Raw genomic sequence first — 19,106 nt, forward strand, 5'->3', positions numbered from 1 at the left:
TATATTTTTTTCCTATAAAATGAATGCATTATGACAAATAAATGTATTATGTAAACTTCTCACTCATATTTCATTTGCCTTAACTACATAAAGTATTTCTGTTGGCATTTTTAGAATTAATAATAATATTAGTAGCTAACATCTGTTGCAAGTTCATTTTAATCCAGACTCTCTAAGATCTCTACTTAGATTATCTTACTTTAAAGTAACTTTATTATGATTGTCCATTTGTGAATTGGCAGTCTGAGGCACCAGTTTACCAACTGGTCCAAACTCACTAATAAGTAGAGAAAGTTAGATTCAAACTCAGGCCTTCTGACTCCAGGGTCCACAAGCTTAATGGCTACAGGCCTTTGTCTCCCCGTAGCCAAAGCTGTGTGAATCTTGGGCAAACATCCTCACTTTCTCTAGAGCCTCCAGTTGGACTTCTTTTTGTATCCTGCTGTGCTTCCGTAGTCATTTTATTATGATCTTAACCATTGTCCATGAAATGAAAGTAATTACATTGCCATCTTACTGGGTATGCTGTGAAGCTACAGGATTTTTTTAAAAAGAGGTTTCAGGGGAACTGAATTCCTTCCAACCTGTACTTTGAGCCCATTCACATCCAGTCTCACTCAGGAACAGGAGTGGCAGCAGTTTTTCTGAGTAGACGTAAAAATCAAGGGGCATTTCTGACTCCACAGCCTGGGTGAAAAAGTATTTTATATTCCCGAATGAAACTGCACAGCCCCAGCTCCTTCCCCCAACCCCAGCAGCGGTGGTGGCCGGTACACGGAGAGATCTGAGAGGCAGGTGATCATCCTTATTTAGCCGTGCCAGAGATCATGTGACCAGAAAATGGAGGCGACTCTGTATTTCCAGTTAACTGCTCCAGAAGGGAGATGCTGAGCAGCTGGAACCGAGCATCTTTCTTGCCCTCCTGGTAGCCAGCCTCCTCACAGCCTCAGAAGGTAGGTGGGTCCTGGTGTGGCTTTAGGAGGATCGGGTGCTGGAAGGACAGATTGCAATGGAGAGTGTTGTTCTCACAGACTAGTCTCTTGCTGCTGGGAAGTTGGAGGGGGAGAAGGGAGGGGGGTGAGAGGATGCGGAGCTCTGCCCAGCCCCTCGCAAGTGACAGCTGGCAGCTGCATTTCATTCTGTATCAACTCATACTGGAAAGACTTGTGGTCCTTGATGCTGTCCCCCACCCCTCCCTTGGTGACCAGGTAATTAGGGACTCTGCACAGCTGTAAACATTTTTTATTCCCTTATGTCTATGATGAAAATAGAGATAGAAAATCAAAGGAAGTGACAGTTTGGAGACTGTTTAGGACTCTCGCCTGATGCGTATTACAGTGTCTATTTGAATTATTTGACAAGCAGAGTGGCCCTGGTACAGTGGCATTTTTATTTTTTATATTATTGCCATTGGTTGTTGAAGCTTGTAACATACACTTCTCTTTTTGCTAATGAGTCTTATAACCTTTAAATCTTACCTAAGTTCTAAGCTGCATAAATAGGTCATCTTCAAAAATGAGCTTATGTTGTTCTCTATTGACTTTTCAAAATCAAGAGACAGAATACGCTACTTATAGAAGATCAGTGTTTCCCCGAGAAACTAAGTTACGTGAGGAACTAAAAAAAAAAATTACCACCTGGTCAATTTCAACCGAGAAGTACATAGGTTATTAAATTCCTATGGGAAACCAAAAAACACAACTAGACTCCCACCTAGAAGGGGTGATTTAAAATATGATTCTGCCTGAGATCAGAGTCTAGTCGTGGTAATCTAAGGGAGAGGAACATGATCTTTATACATTACCCGCCTTCTTTTATATGAACTCTTGACATGGTATTGATTTTATAAATTGTTAGGCGAGCACAGCTTCCAGGCTCACTTCCAACCAGATGGCTGCCCCAAGCCCCTCCCAGAGAGAAAAATGGGAGCTGCCACTGAGTGAATCCATTTCAAAACATTCATTTGATGAAAGTTTTCTTAAAATCGTAATTGATAATATTCACAGAATGTAAAATCTGGAATCATTAGATTAAACTTCCTGGTGATTGAAAAAAAATGGCCCATGACATTTCTCTTAATTGATGAGCGACTTCTTATCTGCCTTTATGGAAATGTCTCTATTAGTAAATTACACATATTCAGGATGGAGAAAGCTCTGTACTTTAAAATGGCTTGGACTTTGCTCTGCAACTCAAAGACAAATAAAAAACAAGATAAGGCTGTTGTCACTCACAGTCGGCAGCACCTAAACATCCCCAGGAGATTTAGCTTTGTAATGCAAAGTTACCCTTTATGTCCTAAATGAGGTCTAAAGCCTCATAGGGGCTTAAGGATAATGAGCCAGATTCTCCTTCCTATTAACAGAAAGTCAAATTAACTTTTTCCCAGTGATTAGGGCTCTCTGGTGCATCCTAGTGAATTTCCATTTCCATTCCATTTGGTTTTTCATTCTTGAATGGCTTTGTACTCAGGGAAGGATTTATCGCTTATTAAAGGATCACAATACTCCTTAATCTTTGGACTTGATACTTTCCAGCCAGCTAGAAGACAAGGTGTGGGGTTTGCGCATAGGTTGAGGTACAGAATATAGGTTACTATGGGAAAGCTTGAGTTCACCTACAGCAAATAAAAACTATATTTTCTTCTTAGCTGGCTTGGAATTGCTCACCCTTTGTCTGACATGCCAAGAGTTTGCAGACAGGGGCTTTACATGAACCAAATTCCTGCCAGAGAAGTATTTGAATTTGGGATGAGTTCTCAATTTCTTTTTTTTTTTTTTCCTGAGGAAGATCAGCCCTGAGCTAACATCCGATGCCAATCCTCCTCTTTTTGCAGAGCAAGATTGGCCCTGGGCTAACATCTGTGCCCATCTTCCTCTACTTTATATGTGACGCCGTCACAGCATGGCTTGATAAGCAGTGCATCCGTGCATGCCCAGGATCCGAACCTGCGAACCCCCGGGCCGCCATAGCGAAGCACTCGCACTTAACCACTATGCCACCAGGCCGGCCAAAGTTCTCAATTTCTTAATAGTTCCAGTTAATAGGATAGTTGAAGAAAAGGGGGAGGGGTGAGAAGGGCCAGAGGGAAAAGAGTGAAGGACAGATTCTGTCCCTGGTATCCTGTCTGCATCAGAGTTGACAAAGAACGTTTGGATACGCTCCTGGATTAATAATGGCCGGAATTGTGGGGTATCATGGATAGGTGTGCAAGAGGTGTAGGAGAGGCAGGAATGGATGCCCCCGGGCTGAGCACCATTGTCATTTGAGGGCTCTGTCAAGCCATTTGCCTGCTATTTTGATAGTTGCTTGATTCTCTGTATTGTTCTTGCGCCCTGAGTTTCAACTGCTAAGGTAATATAAGCTGAAATAAATCTTTGAATTCATTTTTGACTCACTTTGTTTACAGGCAAGAAAATGAGCCCTCGTTAGAGTCAGGGATTGGCTCAAGATCACATGGTCAGGGGCTGAGCCGGGATCAGAACCCAGGTGGCCTAGCTCTTGATCTTATGCTATTTCCTTTCACCCCAGGGCCTTTGAGAAGCCCTTAGCAAAATCTGGTCCATGCACTTAAATTAATCAGGGCTTTAAAAAAAATCTACCACTCTTCTATTTTAAGGGTAAGGTGGCATTTCCTAATTCCCTATCCACACTTTGAAATTTGGGGGAAATGAAACTGAACTCCACTCTCTGAGCTTGTGCATTTATTGTGAACAAGATGCTATCCCTAAGGACTGCATGTGATACAAAGGTAATTAAGACACAATCTCTTACCTCGCTTAATGGAGAGGAGGGGGTAAAACAAATGCCTTGTAAAGGGCAAAGTGAAGTCCATTCCATAAGAGGTGTAACCCAAGGGCTCTGGTCCCTCAAAGATGGAAAAGCCTTGCTCCTTCTCCTTTGCTATAGAGGAGAGAGCACAGAATTCATGGATGAGGCAGATTCAATAACTGCAGGAAGGAGCATTTCCGAGAAGAGAATATAAACCAAACTATAGAGGCAGGAGAACCATCAGCAAGAGTTGAGAAACTAGGAGCTCATTTTGTCTGAAAGACAGAGCATTTGGGGACCCTGAGGGGGGATTGATCTAAATGATGGACAGCCCTGGGTGTCAAACAAAGAAGTTTGTATTAAATGTATTAAATGTGTAGGCAGTGAGAAATCAGTGTTTTTTGAGCTGAGTGTTGTGTTTGGCAATAGACTGGCAATGGTGTGGGAGAGAGGGGAGGAGGGTGGAAGGTGGTGGTCCACCTGAAACATGATAGAGGCTGAAACTGTGCCTAGGATGGAAAGAAGGGAGGCAATTCCAGAACTGCAGACATGGAAGATAGGTATAGTGCTTGAAAGTTGAGGGAGATGATAAACTACTGGGGAAGCTCATGGAGAAGAATTGGAATGCCCTCTGATAGCTTATAATTTCCTTGCTCATGATTGAGAGTCTGCAGCCTTGGTGCACTTGATATAAGTTTAGATAAGCAAGGTGAAGAAAGCATGAAGCTCTCTCGTCTGAACAAGAAACAGCCAACTTTGGCAGCAGCATTTGCAGAAAGCTAAATCCTCATCTGGTTAGTCAGCATTAGGTCATGGACCAGTGCTGGCCCCTGGTCTCTATGACCACATTTACTTTGCTAGCAAGCGTGCACATCTGTAAACCTCTGTATCTACTGAAGTGTCCTATTGGGGTGAGGTGTGAAGAGGCTAGTGACATTTTCCTCCAGGCATCCTCTTCCCTCGTGGGCAGTGGCTGTCTGACTCTAATCTTAGAGGGCAAGGAAGGAGAACTCCCAGTTTGAGAGCAAGGGTCAGGCCAAATGCTGGCCATGACAAGCTCCAAGAAAATTCTGACTCATAGGGTGGAAGAACAGAATGAGTCTTGATTGTGGGCGTGGGGGCTGGGGACAAAGTGGGGCGAGAGGGAACAAGAGAGCTCAGATGTAATCTATCCCCACGCCCTCCCCAGCCTGACCATAAGGTCCATCCCAAATACTGCCTTTTTCTGGAGACTTCCAGGTTAATCCACTCTACACCTGCAGCTGGAGGAACTACTCCTGTCTCTGAAATTCCACGGTTGCCTCTCATGGCGTTTTACCCCTCCTGTGCTGTTTTGTGTGAACCTGTGTATGTTTTTTCCTATTCATTTGCCTCAGTTTTAAACTCTCTGAGGGCAGAATGTGTGTCTGAGGCATTCTCTTCGTAATATACCCTCTCCCAGACTAGTTTAACACTTTCCATATGGTTCTAGGACTGAAAGATTTGTTGAACTCCTACCTGAAACAGTAGCCTGGGAAACAAACAGTGATTACTAGAGAAGCTATGAATGTCAAAGCTTGTGGGAAACTGGTTTGGAAACCCTAGGTGGATAATCAGAATTGTTTAGGTGTAGTTTTGCGTGAAGACAGAGATCTTTCAAAGTCTCTTCCAGTCCAAAAATTCAGTAAGTAACATAGGCTTTCTGTAGCCTCTTGAAAAGCGGGATTTAGTGTTGTCCAAACATGGAAGCCCATTCATAAAGCCACCATTGCCCGTGAAGCAAGAGAACCACAAGAGGAATAAAAATGTTACCACTTAGCAATTACATTTTTCTATGTCCAACTCCCAGAAATACCCAGGAAATCTTCATGAAATTGGAAGTTCTAGAAATAGTTCTTCCTAAAATAAAAACAGGAGTGAAACCAACATAGTGTGACCTCAAGAGAACAGCTGTGCAAAAGGTAGGTTAGGAGGACAGGTAAAATGGAGATGAGAGGAGAGCTAGAGATTATTGATCTATGGAAAGGTCAGTATTGATAACTGGAAGAAAGAAAGCTTTAGGTGGAGTAAAGCCCCATCCCTGGGCTGGCCATGGGGAAGTATTCTTCATGCATTAGACTAAGTTCAGGCGTGATCAAAGGTCATGTCCTTGATGTAAGTCTGAAATTGGATTTCCCCTGAGAACTCTCACCAAATTTTTCCTGCACTTGCCAGTTTATCAGCTCAAGGCTTGTTTTTAGCTAGCTTAATGGATATGTGACTGGTCTTAAGCTGTTAATTTTATTTCTCAGGACTAATTTTTATTCACCAGCAGGGACCTGGTAACCAGAAAATGTGAGTAATGTCCCAGACAGAGTCTTGGGATCCCATGTAATGCTATAATTCTGTGAACAACAATTATTTAAAAGCATCAGCACATTTTTTCCCTCAATAGCTGTGTCTACATTTACACAACGAAGACATACCAATGTAAAAGAAATAGCTAAGTGAATCAGTTCTCCCTGTGACGTTAACATAGCTGTATGATTACTGAACCTATCCCTCAGGAGGGTATGAAATTAATCAAGTCTAGTAAATTAGCTTCATAGAATGTGATTATACTATGTGGTGGGGCATGTGTAAGTAAAGGTGATCGCCTCTTTCTCTGAGTCTCGAGGGGCCTAACTTGGGCTTCTCTCTCTCCATCTAGATCTGTCAGGCAGCAGTAGAAGGGCTGTCTAGTAGAAGGGATGAATGGAAGGACTGATATGCCCCTTCCAGAGCTAAGATTCTCCTCTTTGAAACTGGATGTGCCTGTGAAGGAGATCAGATACTGTATTTGTTTGCTTGAGCTGCCGTAACAGAGTACCAATGAGGTGGCATAAATAACAGAAATTTATTTTTTCACAATTCTGAAGGCTAGAAGTCCAAGATCAAGGTGTCAGCAGGGTTGGTTTTTTCTGAGGCCTCTCTCCTTGGCGTGGAGATGGCCGCCTTCTCCCTTTATCTTCACATGTGTGTGTCTGTGTCTGAATCTCCTCTTCTTATAAGGACACTGGTCTTATCAGATGAACACCTACCCTAATGACCTCATTTTAACTTAATTACTTGTTTAAATATCTTATCTCTAAATACACTCACATTCTGAGGGACTGAAGGCTCGGATTTCAGCATATGAATTTGGGGGGACAAAATCCAGCTAATAATAGTTACTTTAGGAGTGTGACAGTAGATGTGCTAGGAATTCCTAATGGTTCCATGATTAGTGACTGGCCTCCATACTTCGGTTTTGAATCTGAGGGTTCCATGACCACCTTGAAGACTCACAGCGAATAAGGGAGGCCTAGTTTAGCCCAAAAATCTTCTAATAATAGTAAGAGTACTATTAAATATTATAATATAAGAGTAATATTAAATAAAATAATACAACTTTTACCAAACACTTTACTCATCATCTCTTTGAAATCTCACAGTTTGGAACACTAAGGTTCAAGTCCTCCCCATGTGTCCATTTCTGTGTCTGTCTCTATCAGCCACAGATCATGGAGCTGATTGCAGGAGTGGATTCCAGGAATCTGCCTGTATCTTGCTACAGCCTCTTTCTGCTTCTTGGGGTCACTGGGGTCTGAGAGGTAACTCTGTTTTAAACCACAGTCAGTGACTGTGTGGGAATGAAAAGACAAAGGAACTTTATGCTAGAGGAAAGCAAGAAACAATTGACCCACCTGGAAGGAAATACAGAAAAAACAAATGGAATGGTGTTACCAAAGGCACAGGATGCTGGGGCATCCATCACATATTTATTCAACTTGCTCTGGCTGCTGGAAGTGCTCTAGCTCCCTGGGATACTGTGGGAGACACGGTACCAGCTGGCCCTTTAGGAGCTGACACTTGGCCCATCCGGATGGAAATGTTTCCCTTCTTTGCCTCAGTTTCATCTGGGAACCAGAAACAGACAATGATGCCTTAAAGAGATGCTATTCAAAAACAATGTTAACTTCAAAAAGGTAGACTTTTGGGGTCAGACTTTTGGAATCAAAGGGTTTTTTTTTTTTTTTAAGGAAAAGAAGAACATAAGTAAAATAGTGAAATTTTCAGAAGCAGAAGAAAATTAAAAAAAAAAAAAACAAAAACTGAGAAACAAAAGGCAGCAAATCTAAAAAAATAGATAGGAGAAAGAAAAAAAACAGTTAAAGGAACCAAAGTGAAAAGAATAGGCTATTGGAGAGAGAAACTATAAAAACATAGAGTGCCGATACTAAAAAACGGACCACAAAACAAGAATTAGATCCATTTAAACACCCTGCTGCAAAGGATGACTCAGCAGTTGCCGGAAGAGCAGGTAGGGGCTGTGTCTTACTTATTTTAATATCCCCACTGCTTGCACAGACCTTCAGAGAAGACTTGTCAGACTGAACAAATGTGATAGACATGCGGCCAGGGGGAATGGCAGCAGCTTTGTCATGACGGGCTCACTGAAGGCTGGGCTTTTCCGCCTTTCTTCGGGGATGCTGACTTTTCCGCTCGTGTGCTTTGCTATGCCTGCTGCTTCCTACACTATTTTGGAAAAACATCAAAAGCCCTGATAACACGGCAGTGGGACGTGACAACATAATATTGCTACTGATAAACAGCTGAAACTACTACTTTCTAAGCACTTAATTTTTTCTAACGTTAGCATGAATTTGCCCGAGTGAAGATTTCTAGAAACTAGGACTTATAGAATCTTATATTTAAATTACCTCCTTATTTTAAAATGTTGCACATGCTTGTGTTTTAAAAATTGAAACAACACAGAAAAGTACAGAATAAAAAGTGAAAGTCTCTTTCTCCTCATACATACTCCATATAGGTAACCACTATTAATAGTATATTTCTATTCCTTCTAGATATTATCTAATATTTAGATATTATCTAGAAGGAATAGAAATTCCTATCTATGCCTAAAAATATGTATAAATTTATATAATCTTATACAAATGATATCATTCTAAACATACCTTGTAATTTGATTGATTAAATATATCTTAGATGCCATTCCATGTCAATACATTTAGACATTTTTTTGTATTAATATAACATGATGAATTTCATGCTATATTTAATCTCTCTCCTATTAGTAGGCATTTAGATTATCCCTTATATTTTTGTAAAAAAATCAATTGAGTAGAAAATTTCCTTTATTCACTGAATAGACACTGTGTCCAAGACTGAGGGCACAATGGTGCAAAGTACTCTGTACCCCAAAGACAGAGATGGCAAGAAGCTCTCAACAATTGGATTAGATGCTTCCCTCCAGGCCTCATAAAAGGTGACCCACTTTGCTAAACTCAGCATCACCCCAGCCTACATGAGCAGAAGTTGGGGAGGAGGAGACTGAGGAATTATCAAGAGCCATTACCTGGTTAGGAGTACTGGGGTGAATCCCCTTCTGCCCCTCCAAAGCCAAGTGACGGCTGCTCCAAGAAAGTCATGGGTAAAGATTGAGAATACCTTCCACAAGGGAGCCTGGCATCTCACTCCCAGTTGCATGTCTGCATAAGCAGTGGACTTGTGGGTCTCCCCTGATCCTGCCTGAGTAAATGAAAAGAACATTAGAGAGAAGCTGACCAGCACTATCACTGTATGGTGAGGCAGCGTGGTACAAGTGTCCTGTGCATGCAGTGACCCCATGGACAGTAGTGGACTTGAGCCATTTTGTAGTACCCCACCTGTTATGTGCTGAGTTGTGTCCCCCCAAAATTCATATGTTGAAGTCCTAACCCCTAGTATTTGGAGATAGGGTCTTTAAAGAGGTAATTAAATTGAAACGAGGTCATTACAAATGGGGCCCTAATATGACATGACTGATGTCTTTATAAGAAGAGGAGATTAGGACACAGACACACACAAAGGTGAAGACCATGTGAAGACACAGGGAGAAGATGGCCATCTGCAAGCCAAGGAGAGAGGACTCAGAAGAAACCAACCCTGCTGACACCTTGATCTCAGACTTCCAGCCTCCAGAATTGTGAGCAAATAAGTTTCTGTTGTTTAAGAGAGAGAGCCTGTGGTACTTTGTTATGGCATCCTAAGCAGAGTAATATACCACCCAAGGTGAGAAGGCCTCAGCCAGAGGCAATGCCAGGAGCTGAAGATGTAGAGTCAAGCCAGATCTCCTCTATGGGAGAAGTGGGCAATGAGGAGAGCCCATGGGCCCTCAAGGAACTCATACAAAGATGGAACAGAGGGAGGGACTGGGAAGAGGAGTGAAAGAACTGTCCAGCCCCTCCCAGCTCCACCTCACCCCACCCTCCCAGCCCCTTCTCTGGATCTAGGGTGCTGGAGTCAGAGGATGCAGGAGCCCTTCCTACCCCGAGTTCCCTGAGACCCAGCTTTGGCCAGTACCAGCGAGGAGAGTGAAAGAGATAAGATTTTACGATGAGAAATTAGTGGTTTTAAACTGAATTGGATTTTAATAACTGAAAGTGACAAGATAACATGAAGTAGGGAAAAGAGATTCAACATAGCACAGTTGGGATAGTGGTGATTAGAGAAAATTTAAACTGTATCATGTTTGTATCACCATCAAATTCAAACAACCAGTTGTTTTTTTACAGTGAACATCTTTTTACATATATCTTAGTGTATATTTGTGAGTATTCTGCTCTATATATTCTTAGAATAGCTGGTCAAAGACTATCTGCATTTAAAATTTTGATAAATACAGCCCCAAACTATACCTCCACTTATGCTCTTTGTACTCACACAACCATATTTGGGGGTGCCACTTGCACAAAACATTAAAGCATCACAATTTTTTACATATATATATATATATATATATATATATATCCAACTTTGAGAAATGATATTTTACTCAAGTTGTTTTCATCTAGAGAAGAAGTCAGCAAACTATGGCCCCAGGTCAAATCCAGTCTGCCACCTATTTTTGTACCTAAAGTTTTCTTGGAACACAGCCATGCCCTTTCATTTACATATTGTTTATGGCTACTTTTGTGCTTCGACAGAGTCGAGTAGTTGTGACAGAGACTGTATGGCCTGCAAAGCCTAACATATTTAGTATCTGGCCCTTTACAGAAAAACTTTGCTGATCCCGGCTCTAGAGAAGTCAAAGACTTAGACTTCTGCCACGCCCTGCAGATCAGCAGATAGAATTGCTCGTGCAGCAGTTGGAAGAGTATCTAGGTAGGCTTCTGTTGCTCGTATTTCTGGGGCCAGATTGTCCATACTCTTGAATGACTGAGGGGAAGGAAGTAAAACTAAGACAGTGCAGCCATTGCATTGCAGTGTGGAGGAGGGGACCCCTTGTGAGCGTATTTCCTTGGGCAGGAAGGTAGGGCAGGGAGGCATCTACGGACTGGTCTGCACAAAGGAGAAATTCCAGGTAGAGCTGAGCTGCTGAAGTGGGGAGTGGGCAGGGTCGCAGGAGCCTGTCCTAAGATGCCCGTCACTTGGCCATCCTAGAAGCTGCTGCCCCGGCACTGAAGACTGTCTTCAATTCTGAAGACAAACAGGCCCACTCCTCTTCCCCCTCCCTTGGTAAGAACCCCATCCTTACTTAGCCATGCCCACCTGCAGCTGCTCCTATTATCCCTGCTATCGTCAGAGAGGAGCTTTTATTGTGAAGGGAGAGGACACAGTAAAGTCGACACTGGGTGAACTTTACCTAATATGTTTAGAGTGATTACTTCTTTGTAATGTCACTTCTGTAAGAGCCACCTAAATTTCTGAATTATGTTTTCACAAAAGCTTAACTTATTGTCAAAAGTAATTTGTTGGTAGAGAATTTTGATGTTCAAGTTCCTGTATGTGGCGGGACATTATGAGGAGCACTTTCCCAGAAGAACAGGGCATCTTCACATCTCTAAAGAAGGATGTTGTTCAATAGTCATTTACTCGTCTCCACCACATGCGAGGCCGTGCCTGCCCTCCATGCATCCACATTCATAACCAAAGATTTACTTATAATCTGAAAAGCAAGTGACTGAAATGTTATTGAGTCTTTCCTTCTATTCCTGCTCCGTGTTCCTCAGACTTTAGTGTTCATAAGATTTACTGTAAAGAATTTTGTACACAAAACCACATATGCTATAATTCAGGCAGCAATTCAAGAACTTACCCAAGGGTCACATCTACTACAAGTGATTTTTGCTACGTGCAGATTTTTAGAATCTAGCCCTGTGGAAGGAGCCCACAATGTGTCCCTCTCCTTTGAGAACCTGAGAACAGATGGCTGTGGTTTGTGGGTTTTGCAAAATCCCTAGAGAAGGTGGTAACTGGGTGAATGCCCAGTGCTTCTCTTCCTTTTGTTTGCTGTCATCTACTTTCCCTATTCTCACCCCCTTCTTTCTCTGCCTCAGCAGCTGGCTTCTAGGGACCACAGTGCTTATCTGTTCCAAGGTGAGTGAGGCCCAGCTGGGTAGCTGGTTGTTGCCAAGAGCCTCATTTCTTGGGCTCAAACCCTGCTTCCTGTTGTGGGACTTAAGCTCCCATCCTTTCCTTGGTATCAGCTTGATTAAGCTGAGTGTGAAACCCACTACAGCCTCCGTCTTGCCTCCTAGTTGGGTAATTCGATAAGCACCTAGGGGTTCACAGTGGCGTGTACTCTTTCCTTAAATTGTGCTGCCTGCTTTATCAGACAAGAATCCTGAAATGGCAATCCTCCAACCATTGGGCTTAAAAGGCTAATTTATGTACTTAACAAAGGAAGGCCAGCACCTCATGAAAGGTTTTGTTTGTTTTGTTCTTTTTTCTTTTTATCTCCATGTCTAAAGATAGCAACTTTATCAGTGCAGTATATCTTACTTGACTAGAAGGAAGCCAGGAGAATTTTAGGAACTCTGACATAAAGGAACTTTCTCTTCATGTAATCATTTTTCCAAAATATATCAGCATAATCATCCCATATTTTTCTAAAGAACAATTAACGTCTTAACCTACTACCATACTTCTATGGAGCTATATTTTTTAGTGGCCAGTCTTATAAGAATGATTATTCCCCAGAAGGGGCACTGCCTGCTGCTGGTGTCCGTGCCTGTCAGGAAACATTACTGTCTAGAAATGCTTTCTCTGTGTGTGTGCCAAGTCTTGGTTCACTGCTCATTTCCTATTAAAAAGAACCTGATCTCAGGCAAGGCTAATCCCACAGCAACAATTAAATCCCTCCAGATTCAGAAATGCTGGAGGGATGTAAAATGTAGAATGGGCTTGCCTTTGTAGCTGGTCTAAAGGAAAGGGGGTGCCTTTAACAACATCAAAAGTTTTGCCTTTGTGGTCCTTCACTCTGTGGTGTCAGGGCTACCATGCTACTGTGAGAAGCATAAGTACCAGAACCACAAAATCTACTATTACACATGGGGTCCATTCTCAAATTGGAGAATTCCATTTATGTCACTGTTCCCCCAGTTGGTGGATTATGATCATTAGAGGGGTGCACAGATTTAGTATAAATAACATTGATTCACATAAGCACATGGTTCTTTTTCCAACTTCCTGGGTTGAGTTGAACTCTTAGCTAACTCAGTCCATTTTATTTTCTAGTACCTGAACTCAAGGCTATTTATTTGCCTCTGAGGATTTCTTTAGCTGCTTCCACAAGTTTTGATACATAGGGCTGTATTGTTCAGTTACTTATAAATGTGTTTTTCAGTTTCCAAACGGTCGTTTTAGGATTGATTTCTAGATGTATGGCTCTGAAGTCAGAGAATATGGTACATGTGATACTGACTTTTGGTATTTTATGATATATTCTACATAGTCAGTTTTTGTGAGTTTGAAAAAATTGTGTATTTTTATTGAGTGCAGATCTCTCCATTAGATCAAGCTATACTATTACGTTATTCACATCTTCTATATCTTTATGCATTTTTTCAGATTGATTTATAAATTCTTGAGAAGTATATTCAAATTTTCTCCTATGAAATTAATTTCTCTTTATAATTTATATTCAGTTTTTGTTTTATTTATTTTTGGGCTGTGTTGTTAAAAGCATGTTAGCTCTGGATTATTACATCTTGTGAAGAATTATTCCTTTTATCATGAAATAATAACTTTCTTAAGCCTTAATAATGCTTTTCCACCTAAAGTCTGCTTTGTTTGACATTAGTATTGAGACACTTGCTTTCCTGTGGTTAAAATTTTTCTATTCCTTTTTATATCACTTTATTGTCAACACTTCTGCATTATTATTTTTAGATGTTCCTTTTTTTAAGCAGCATGGCTGCTCAGGGTAAGTGACACTACCTTCTCTAACAAGCAACACCAAATCTCAGTGCTTCAACACAACAAAGGTTTAAAAATTGTTCTTTAATCATTACAATCTCTTTCCTATTGTTCCTTTTTTTTTTTAGGACTTTTATTGCTAATTCTTCTGTTTACTGTGTCTCTTGGCAATCCCTCATAGTGTTTTTTCCCTAGTGTAGTTTGTAGTTGTGGGCTTTTTTGTGTTTTATTTTGGTGTGAGCTCATCTTTCAGAGGGTTTTTTTCTTTCTCCTAAGTGGATTTCCAGTGAATCCTAGATTGTAAAAGTAGCACTACTGAGTTGTTTCACATTTGTTTTTCTGGAACCCTAGGGCTCTAGGCCTTCAATGATCCTAGATGATTTTAATGTCTTGACTTGAGTTCCCCTATCATTCAGGTAATATAAATTGAAACATGCTTGGCATGTAAGTAGTGTCTCTAATTCTCATAACTTGCTTGTTATTTTCCACCCAAGATTCCCAGTAGACTGTGCTTTCCAAGGCCAGAGGATAGTTTGTTCTCATCCTCTTTTCATTAAGGGGGCAGCTCTTTAAGGTCCAAGGCCTTATTTAGACTTAGACTCCAGGTCAAAGACTTTCCAGCACCTGGAGGTCACTTCTCCTGTGGGCCCCTAAGGCCTATGTCCAATCCAAAACCCTGTGGGCTACCTTTTCATCAGCTTTCTAGAATAACTCTTCATTTCTGGCACCTGGGGGTTTTCCCTTGGTTTCTTTCAAGTTTGGAAATGTAGTAATTACTTTTGGGGTGTTCTATCTTATTCAGAATTTCTTTGTATTTATAATGTTACGTGGCATTACACCTTGCCAGACACTTTCTAATCTCTTTTTTATAGCAAAGAGAGAGAGCCTTAGAGTGAGAGCCCAGGGGTTTCTACCTTGAATTTAATGGCGTTGTCTTATTTTTATTATATTTAATTTACATGACTATTTATTTTAGGTGAGTGATTCTAGGTTTCCATATATACTAGTGATACAAACCTTCCTTTCAAAATAAATTTACTTAACTAAAATAAGTCAGTTTAAAGAAAAGTATTCAGTAAATTGACAAGTGCTAGATGTTTATCAAAAAACCATAAAGGTGATATATTAATATTCAAGTTTATAGAACTCTTGGAAGCATTTGATGCCCTTCTGAGCTTTTGTCCTCTTTTTCTTTTTTTGCTGAGGAAGATTCGCCCTGAACTAACATCTGTGCCAGTTTTCCTCTATTTTGTATATGGGTTGCCACCACAGCATGGCCACTGACAGACAAGTGGTGTGGGTCCATTCACTGGGAACCGAATCCATGAGCCTGGGCTGCCGAAGCAGAGCGTGCCAAACTCAATCACTACGCCACCGGGACAGCCCCTGTCCTCATTTTAAAAAATATTCTTTCATGCTTTGGCAATCCAGACAAGAAGCTGTGTACCATCAACACGAGCCTGGGTTGAGAATGTGGGAAATGGGTTACCCAAATTAGGGCATAGTGTGAGTCAGATATTCCCTTCAAAACAAATAGTAAAGGCCAGCTGTACTAGTCAGAGGGGGCTGGATTAGGATGTGGTAACAAAGAAACTCAACATCTCAGGGCAAAACACAACAAAAATTCCTGTCTTGTTCCCATATCCAACGAGCTTTAGTAGGGGCCTCTGCTCCTCACAGTTGCTCGGCCACAGGCTGCCAGAGCCCCTCCACAGCCACCAAGGCGGGGAAGAGCACATGGCACTCTAGGCACTTCCTCCTAAGTTCTCTGCCTGGAATTGACACCTGCCACCTCCACTCTCATTTCATTTGTCAAAGAAACTGATGTGGCCACCCTAATTTCAAAGGAGGGCAGGAAAGTACAATTTTACCATGTGCCCAAAGGCCAAAAGCCAGAAATATTTGGTGAAGAGCAATAATGATTAGAAAACCATCCAGCAAATGAACAGTCCTGGATGCATCCTCTAGGTGGGGACGTGGAGCTGAGAATCTCTTTGGGAGGTCAGCCATAGTAGAGTCAGACCTGTATTTACACCCCCCTCAGCCTCTTTGTAGCTCCGTTCTGGACACAGAAAACCCCAAATTAAGTAGTGGCTATGGATGGAGAAGGTAAAATACTTACCTTTTCGCTGGACTGATGTGTCACCTAACAGATCCCGAGAGGCTTCCGTTACTGATCCTAAAACTTCATGCTGCTCAATCGTCAACCACTCTGTTTGGCCACTTCCCTTCTACAAATATTTATGGACCTAATGCATGAGTGTGGTTGAAGTATTTACAATGAGTGCAACTTGGGTTTCTTCCAGGTTTGCCTCTAGGCTGTTCTGGTTCAGCTTTCCTTCTCTGTCCCTGGAGTTTCCTAAAACATCCCCATGGCCTTCTGTAATATCCATGGGTGTGTGAGAGTCCCTCTCCTCTGATCATCCCTGATCGCAGCCTTCAACTTTTCCCTTCCCTCATGCATGCCACCACTGGCTTTCTAGCACCTTCTTAACAGAGTCTCTGCTCTGTGTTGCGAAGGAGCATTGAGAGACAAAGGCTGTATTCACTAACGTCAGTGAGTTCAGGGCACTTCTAGGCTCTACGGAGACTTGTGCAATAGTGAAATTTTCCCTTGCCCAGGCTAATACCCAAATCGTAGTGACCTTAATTATGTTTTGTCCCACCATGACACACACTTCAGTTACATCACTGATCCTGATATTATGTTTAAAATGAGGGAATGTAACACCTTAAACTTAGTCAATGCTTTATGATTTACAGAGTACTTTCATACATAACACATTTATTCTTTGTAGTCACTGTGACGTTAGGTATTTGTTATCTCTATTTAAAATCACAAAGGTGGTCAGCTAATTTTTTCAGGATTAATCAGCATGTCAGTACTAACAGGAGAACTATAACCCAGAACTATCACCTCATGTCTAGGATTCTTTCAATTATCCCACGATGTTGCCTGTACCTTACAAATGTTAACAAAACCTACAAAAATGTAAGGCTGATACCATCTACCTATTTTAAAACCCTTCATGTTTATTTTGGAGCTAAGGCCAGCACCCTTATGTGCTCTATGAAGCAGGTAGAGATATGATGTCCTTTTTTTGTTTGTTTTAGGTTGACTCATAGGCAGAGGACTAGAGAAATAATGTACATATGCCTTTAGAGTATTTCAAGCTCAATAATTCAGTCCAACACATATCGGGTATTTACTTCTACCAGATGCTGAAGACATGATAGTAAGGAAGACAGACACGGTTCCTGTCCTTATGAAGCTTCAAGGCTCATGGAGAAGGCAATTATAATAGATGGCAAAAAGAACTACAATATTAATAGATAACATTTTTTTCAGTATTTTTTCCAGACATTGCGCATTCCTCACCTCACTTCTTCTATTGGTGAGGAAACTGAGGCACAGAAAGATTAAATAACTTGCCATATGACACCCAGTAAGTGATAGAACTAAGATTGGAATCCAGCTGCTCTGAACAGCAGCATTTTGCTACTTTGCAGGTTCTGCAGGGTTGATGTCAAGGAGAGCACACACAGATTACTTTAGATGACAAGGGACCATTGTAAGGAAATCTGAAAAACCGCGTCAGAAAGGGAAGCCCAGAATCTATCCCTCTGGGTCCCAGGACTTTTAAAACTGGGGCCTAGTGCAGGCCTCATTGTTGCTCACCACTCCCACCTCTATGGCTCGACAGTTTGGTTTGCTGCCACCGAGTGGTGTCTCGGTTTGGCACAGGTTATCTTGTTCCTGCCAATACATTATTGCCTTTGACTCACACGCCAACCTCTTGCTCACTGGTTTTCCACTAGGGTGCAGGATCCATTTTAGAGAACATACAGGGTGGAAGCCACAGCAAGTGTATGGAGAAAGAAACTCCCTGAGGTTGTGTTTTTGAAGGGATCTGTGGGGTGGACAGGTAAAGACACAGGCCTTTACTTCTCTTCTGGGAACAGCACTGAGTTATTGGTGATAGTCATCATTATTTAACCCCATCATCTCATCTCCATCACAAGAGTGAGGTTGGCCTGTTTTGTTCCTGTGTATCCTTAGCACATAGTAGACACTCGATACATATTTGTTGAATAAATGAAGTAAGTACAATTATCACTAGAGACGCAGAATTTTGTTTTCATCACAGTGCTTTATTGACAATAGGGGGTTTGACTTGGATCCTGGAGAAATTGATCACCCAGGTAAATTCCAAATGTTTGGTAGGCCCAGACTGAGGTGGAGAGAAGTCTCAATAAGAGAAGGAGGGAGGGATTAAATTTAGAACTTTAACACAAAGGTCTATCATGTTTAAATTTAGATTAGTGCCTACATCTCAAGGATTCACCCTAGATAAGTGAAATTACATGGAAGCCACCAAGAAGAAAAATATGTTATCACAATAAATGGCGATTTACTGAACAAGGGACAGAAGATAAAAATAAGTCAAGGGGAATTCACTGTGAACAGTGGTCAGCTTCCTACAAGAGCATGTAGATTTGTCACAGTTTTCTCCAGTATTTTCCTATTCCCCCATGCTTCTCTTACTAAGTGGGCTAATATAAACAGTCCTGGGCTCAATACTGATTAGAGAAGAGATGGTAACTCATGACAGAACCATCTTCACCAACATATAATTCACAATGAATCTTTAAATATTCAAAGAAGGAAGGAAAATAGCATTAGTCAATACCTTCTCAGGAATGTTAGGTACTTTACCTTCATTGCTCTATCTTTCAACAACTCAATGAGGTAGGTGGTATATCCCTATTTTACAAATAAAGAAAATGAGGCCAGTGGAGTATGCTTTTCTCTGTCCACAGCATTATGCTCAAATTTACATGGAGCAAGAGATATCTACAAAGTCAGGTGTGCCTTTACTCCAAAGCACATATATTGTCTCTTTGGTTGAAAAAATAGATATTAAATGCTCCCTTAAGTATATTTTATTTGTTATTTGCCATTCTTGTTTCTGTTTTTTTTACATGGTATGCGTTTACTTATGTGAGCTGGTAGGAAAAGTGACTCGCTGTAGGCAGAGTAAAATTGGTATCCACGGTTCTCATTCACAGTAACTGCAGAAAGTCTCTATTCTAATTTGGGGCCACTTACAATGGATTCTGTACATGTACTTGGTTTATTCCAAGTGAGTTGA

The 19,106-nt window shown here is 41.4% G+C and overlaps 1 protein-coding gene and 2 long non-coding RNA genes across 14 annotated transcripts in view; 1 reads left to right on the forward strand and 2 right to left on the reverse strand.

Annotated features, from left to right (window-relative positions):
- Positions 1-19,106, forward strand: part of PRUNE2 (prune homolog 2 with BCH domain) — a 350,844-nt gene that overhangs the window by 293,232 nt on the left and 38,506 nt on the right. The gene's annotated exons all lie outside the window — the stretch shown is intronic.
- LOC131419979 (uncharacterized) lies at positions 390-7,153 on the reverse strand. Its single transcript, XR_009223417.1, has 3 exons — positions 5,563-7,153; positions 3,775-3,903; positions 390-991 (listed from the first exon to the last, which is right to left on the reverse strand). It is a non-coding gene; the product is annotated as an uncharacterized LOC131419979 (long non-coding RNA).
- LOC131419980 (uncharacterized) overlaps positions 8,023-19,106 on the reverse strand; it is a 118,960-nt gene continuing 107,876 nt past the window's right edge. The window contains exons 2-3 of the long non-coding RNA XR_009223419.1: positions 9,131-9,303; positions 8,023-8,286 (exon numbers count right to left, since the gene is read on the reverse strand). This is a non-coding gene — a long non-coding RNA (uncharacterized LOC131419980). The remainder of the gene's footprint in view (positions 8,287-9,130; positions 9,304-19,106) is intronic.

This window comes from Diceros bicornis, chromosome 22 (assembly GCF_020826845.1).
Source record: "Diceros bicornis minor isolate mBicDic1 chromosome 22, mDicBic1.mat.cur, whole genome shotgun sequence".
Lineage (NCBI taxonomy): Eukaryota > Metazoa > Chordata > Mammalia > Perissodactyla > Rhinocerotidae > Diceros > Diceros bicornis.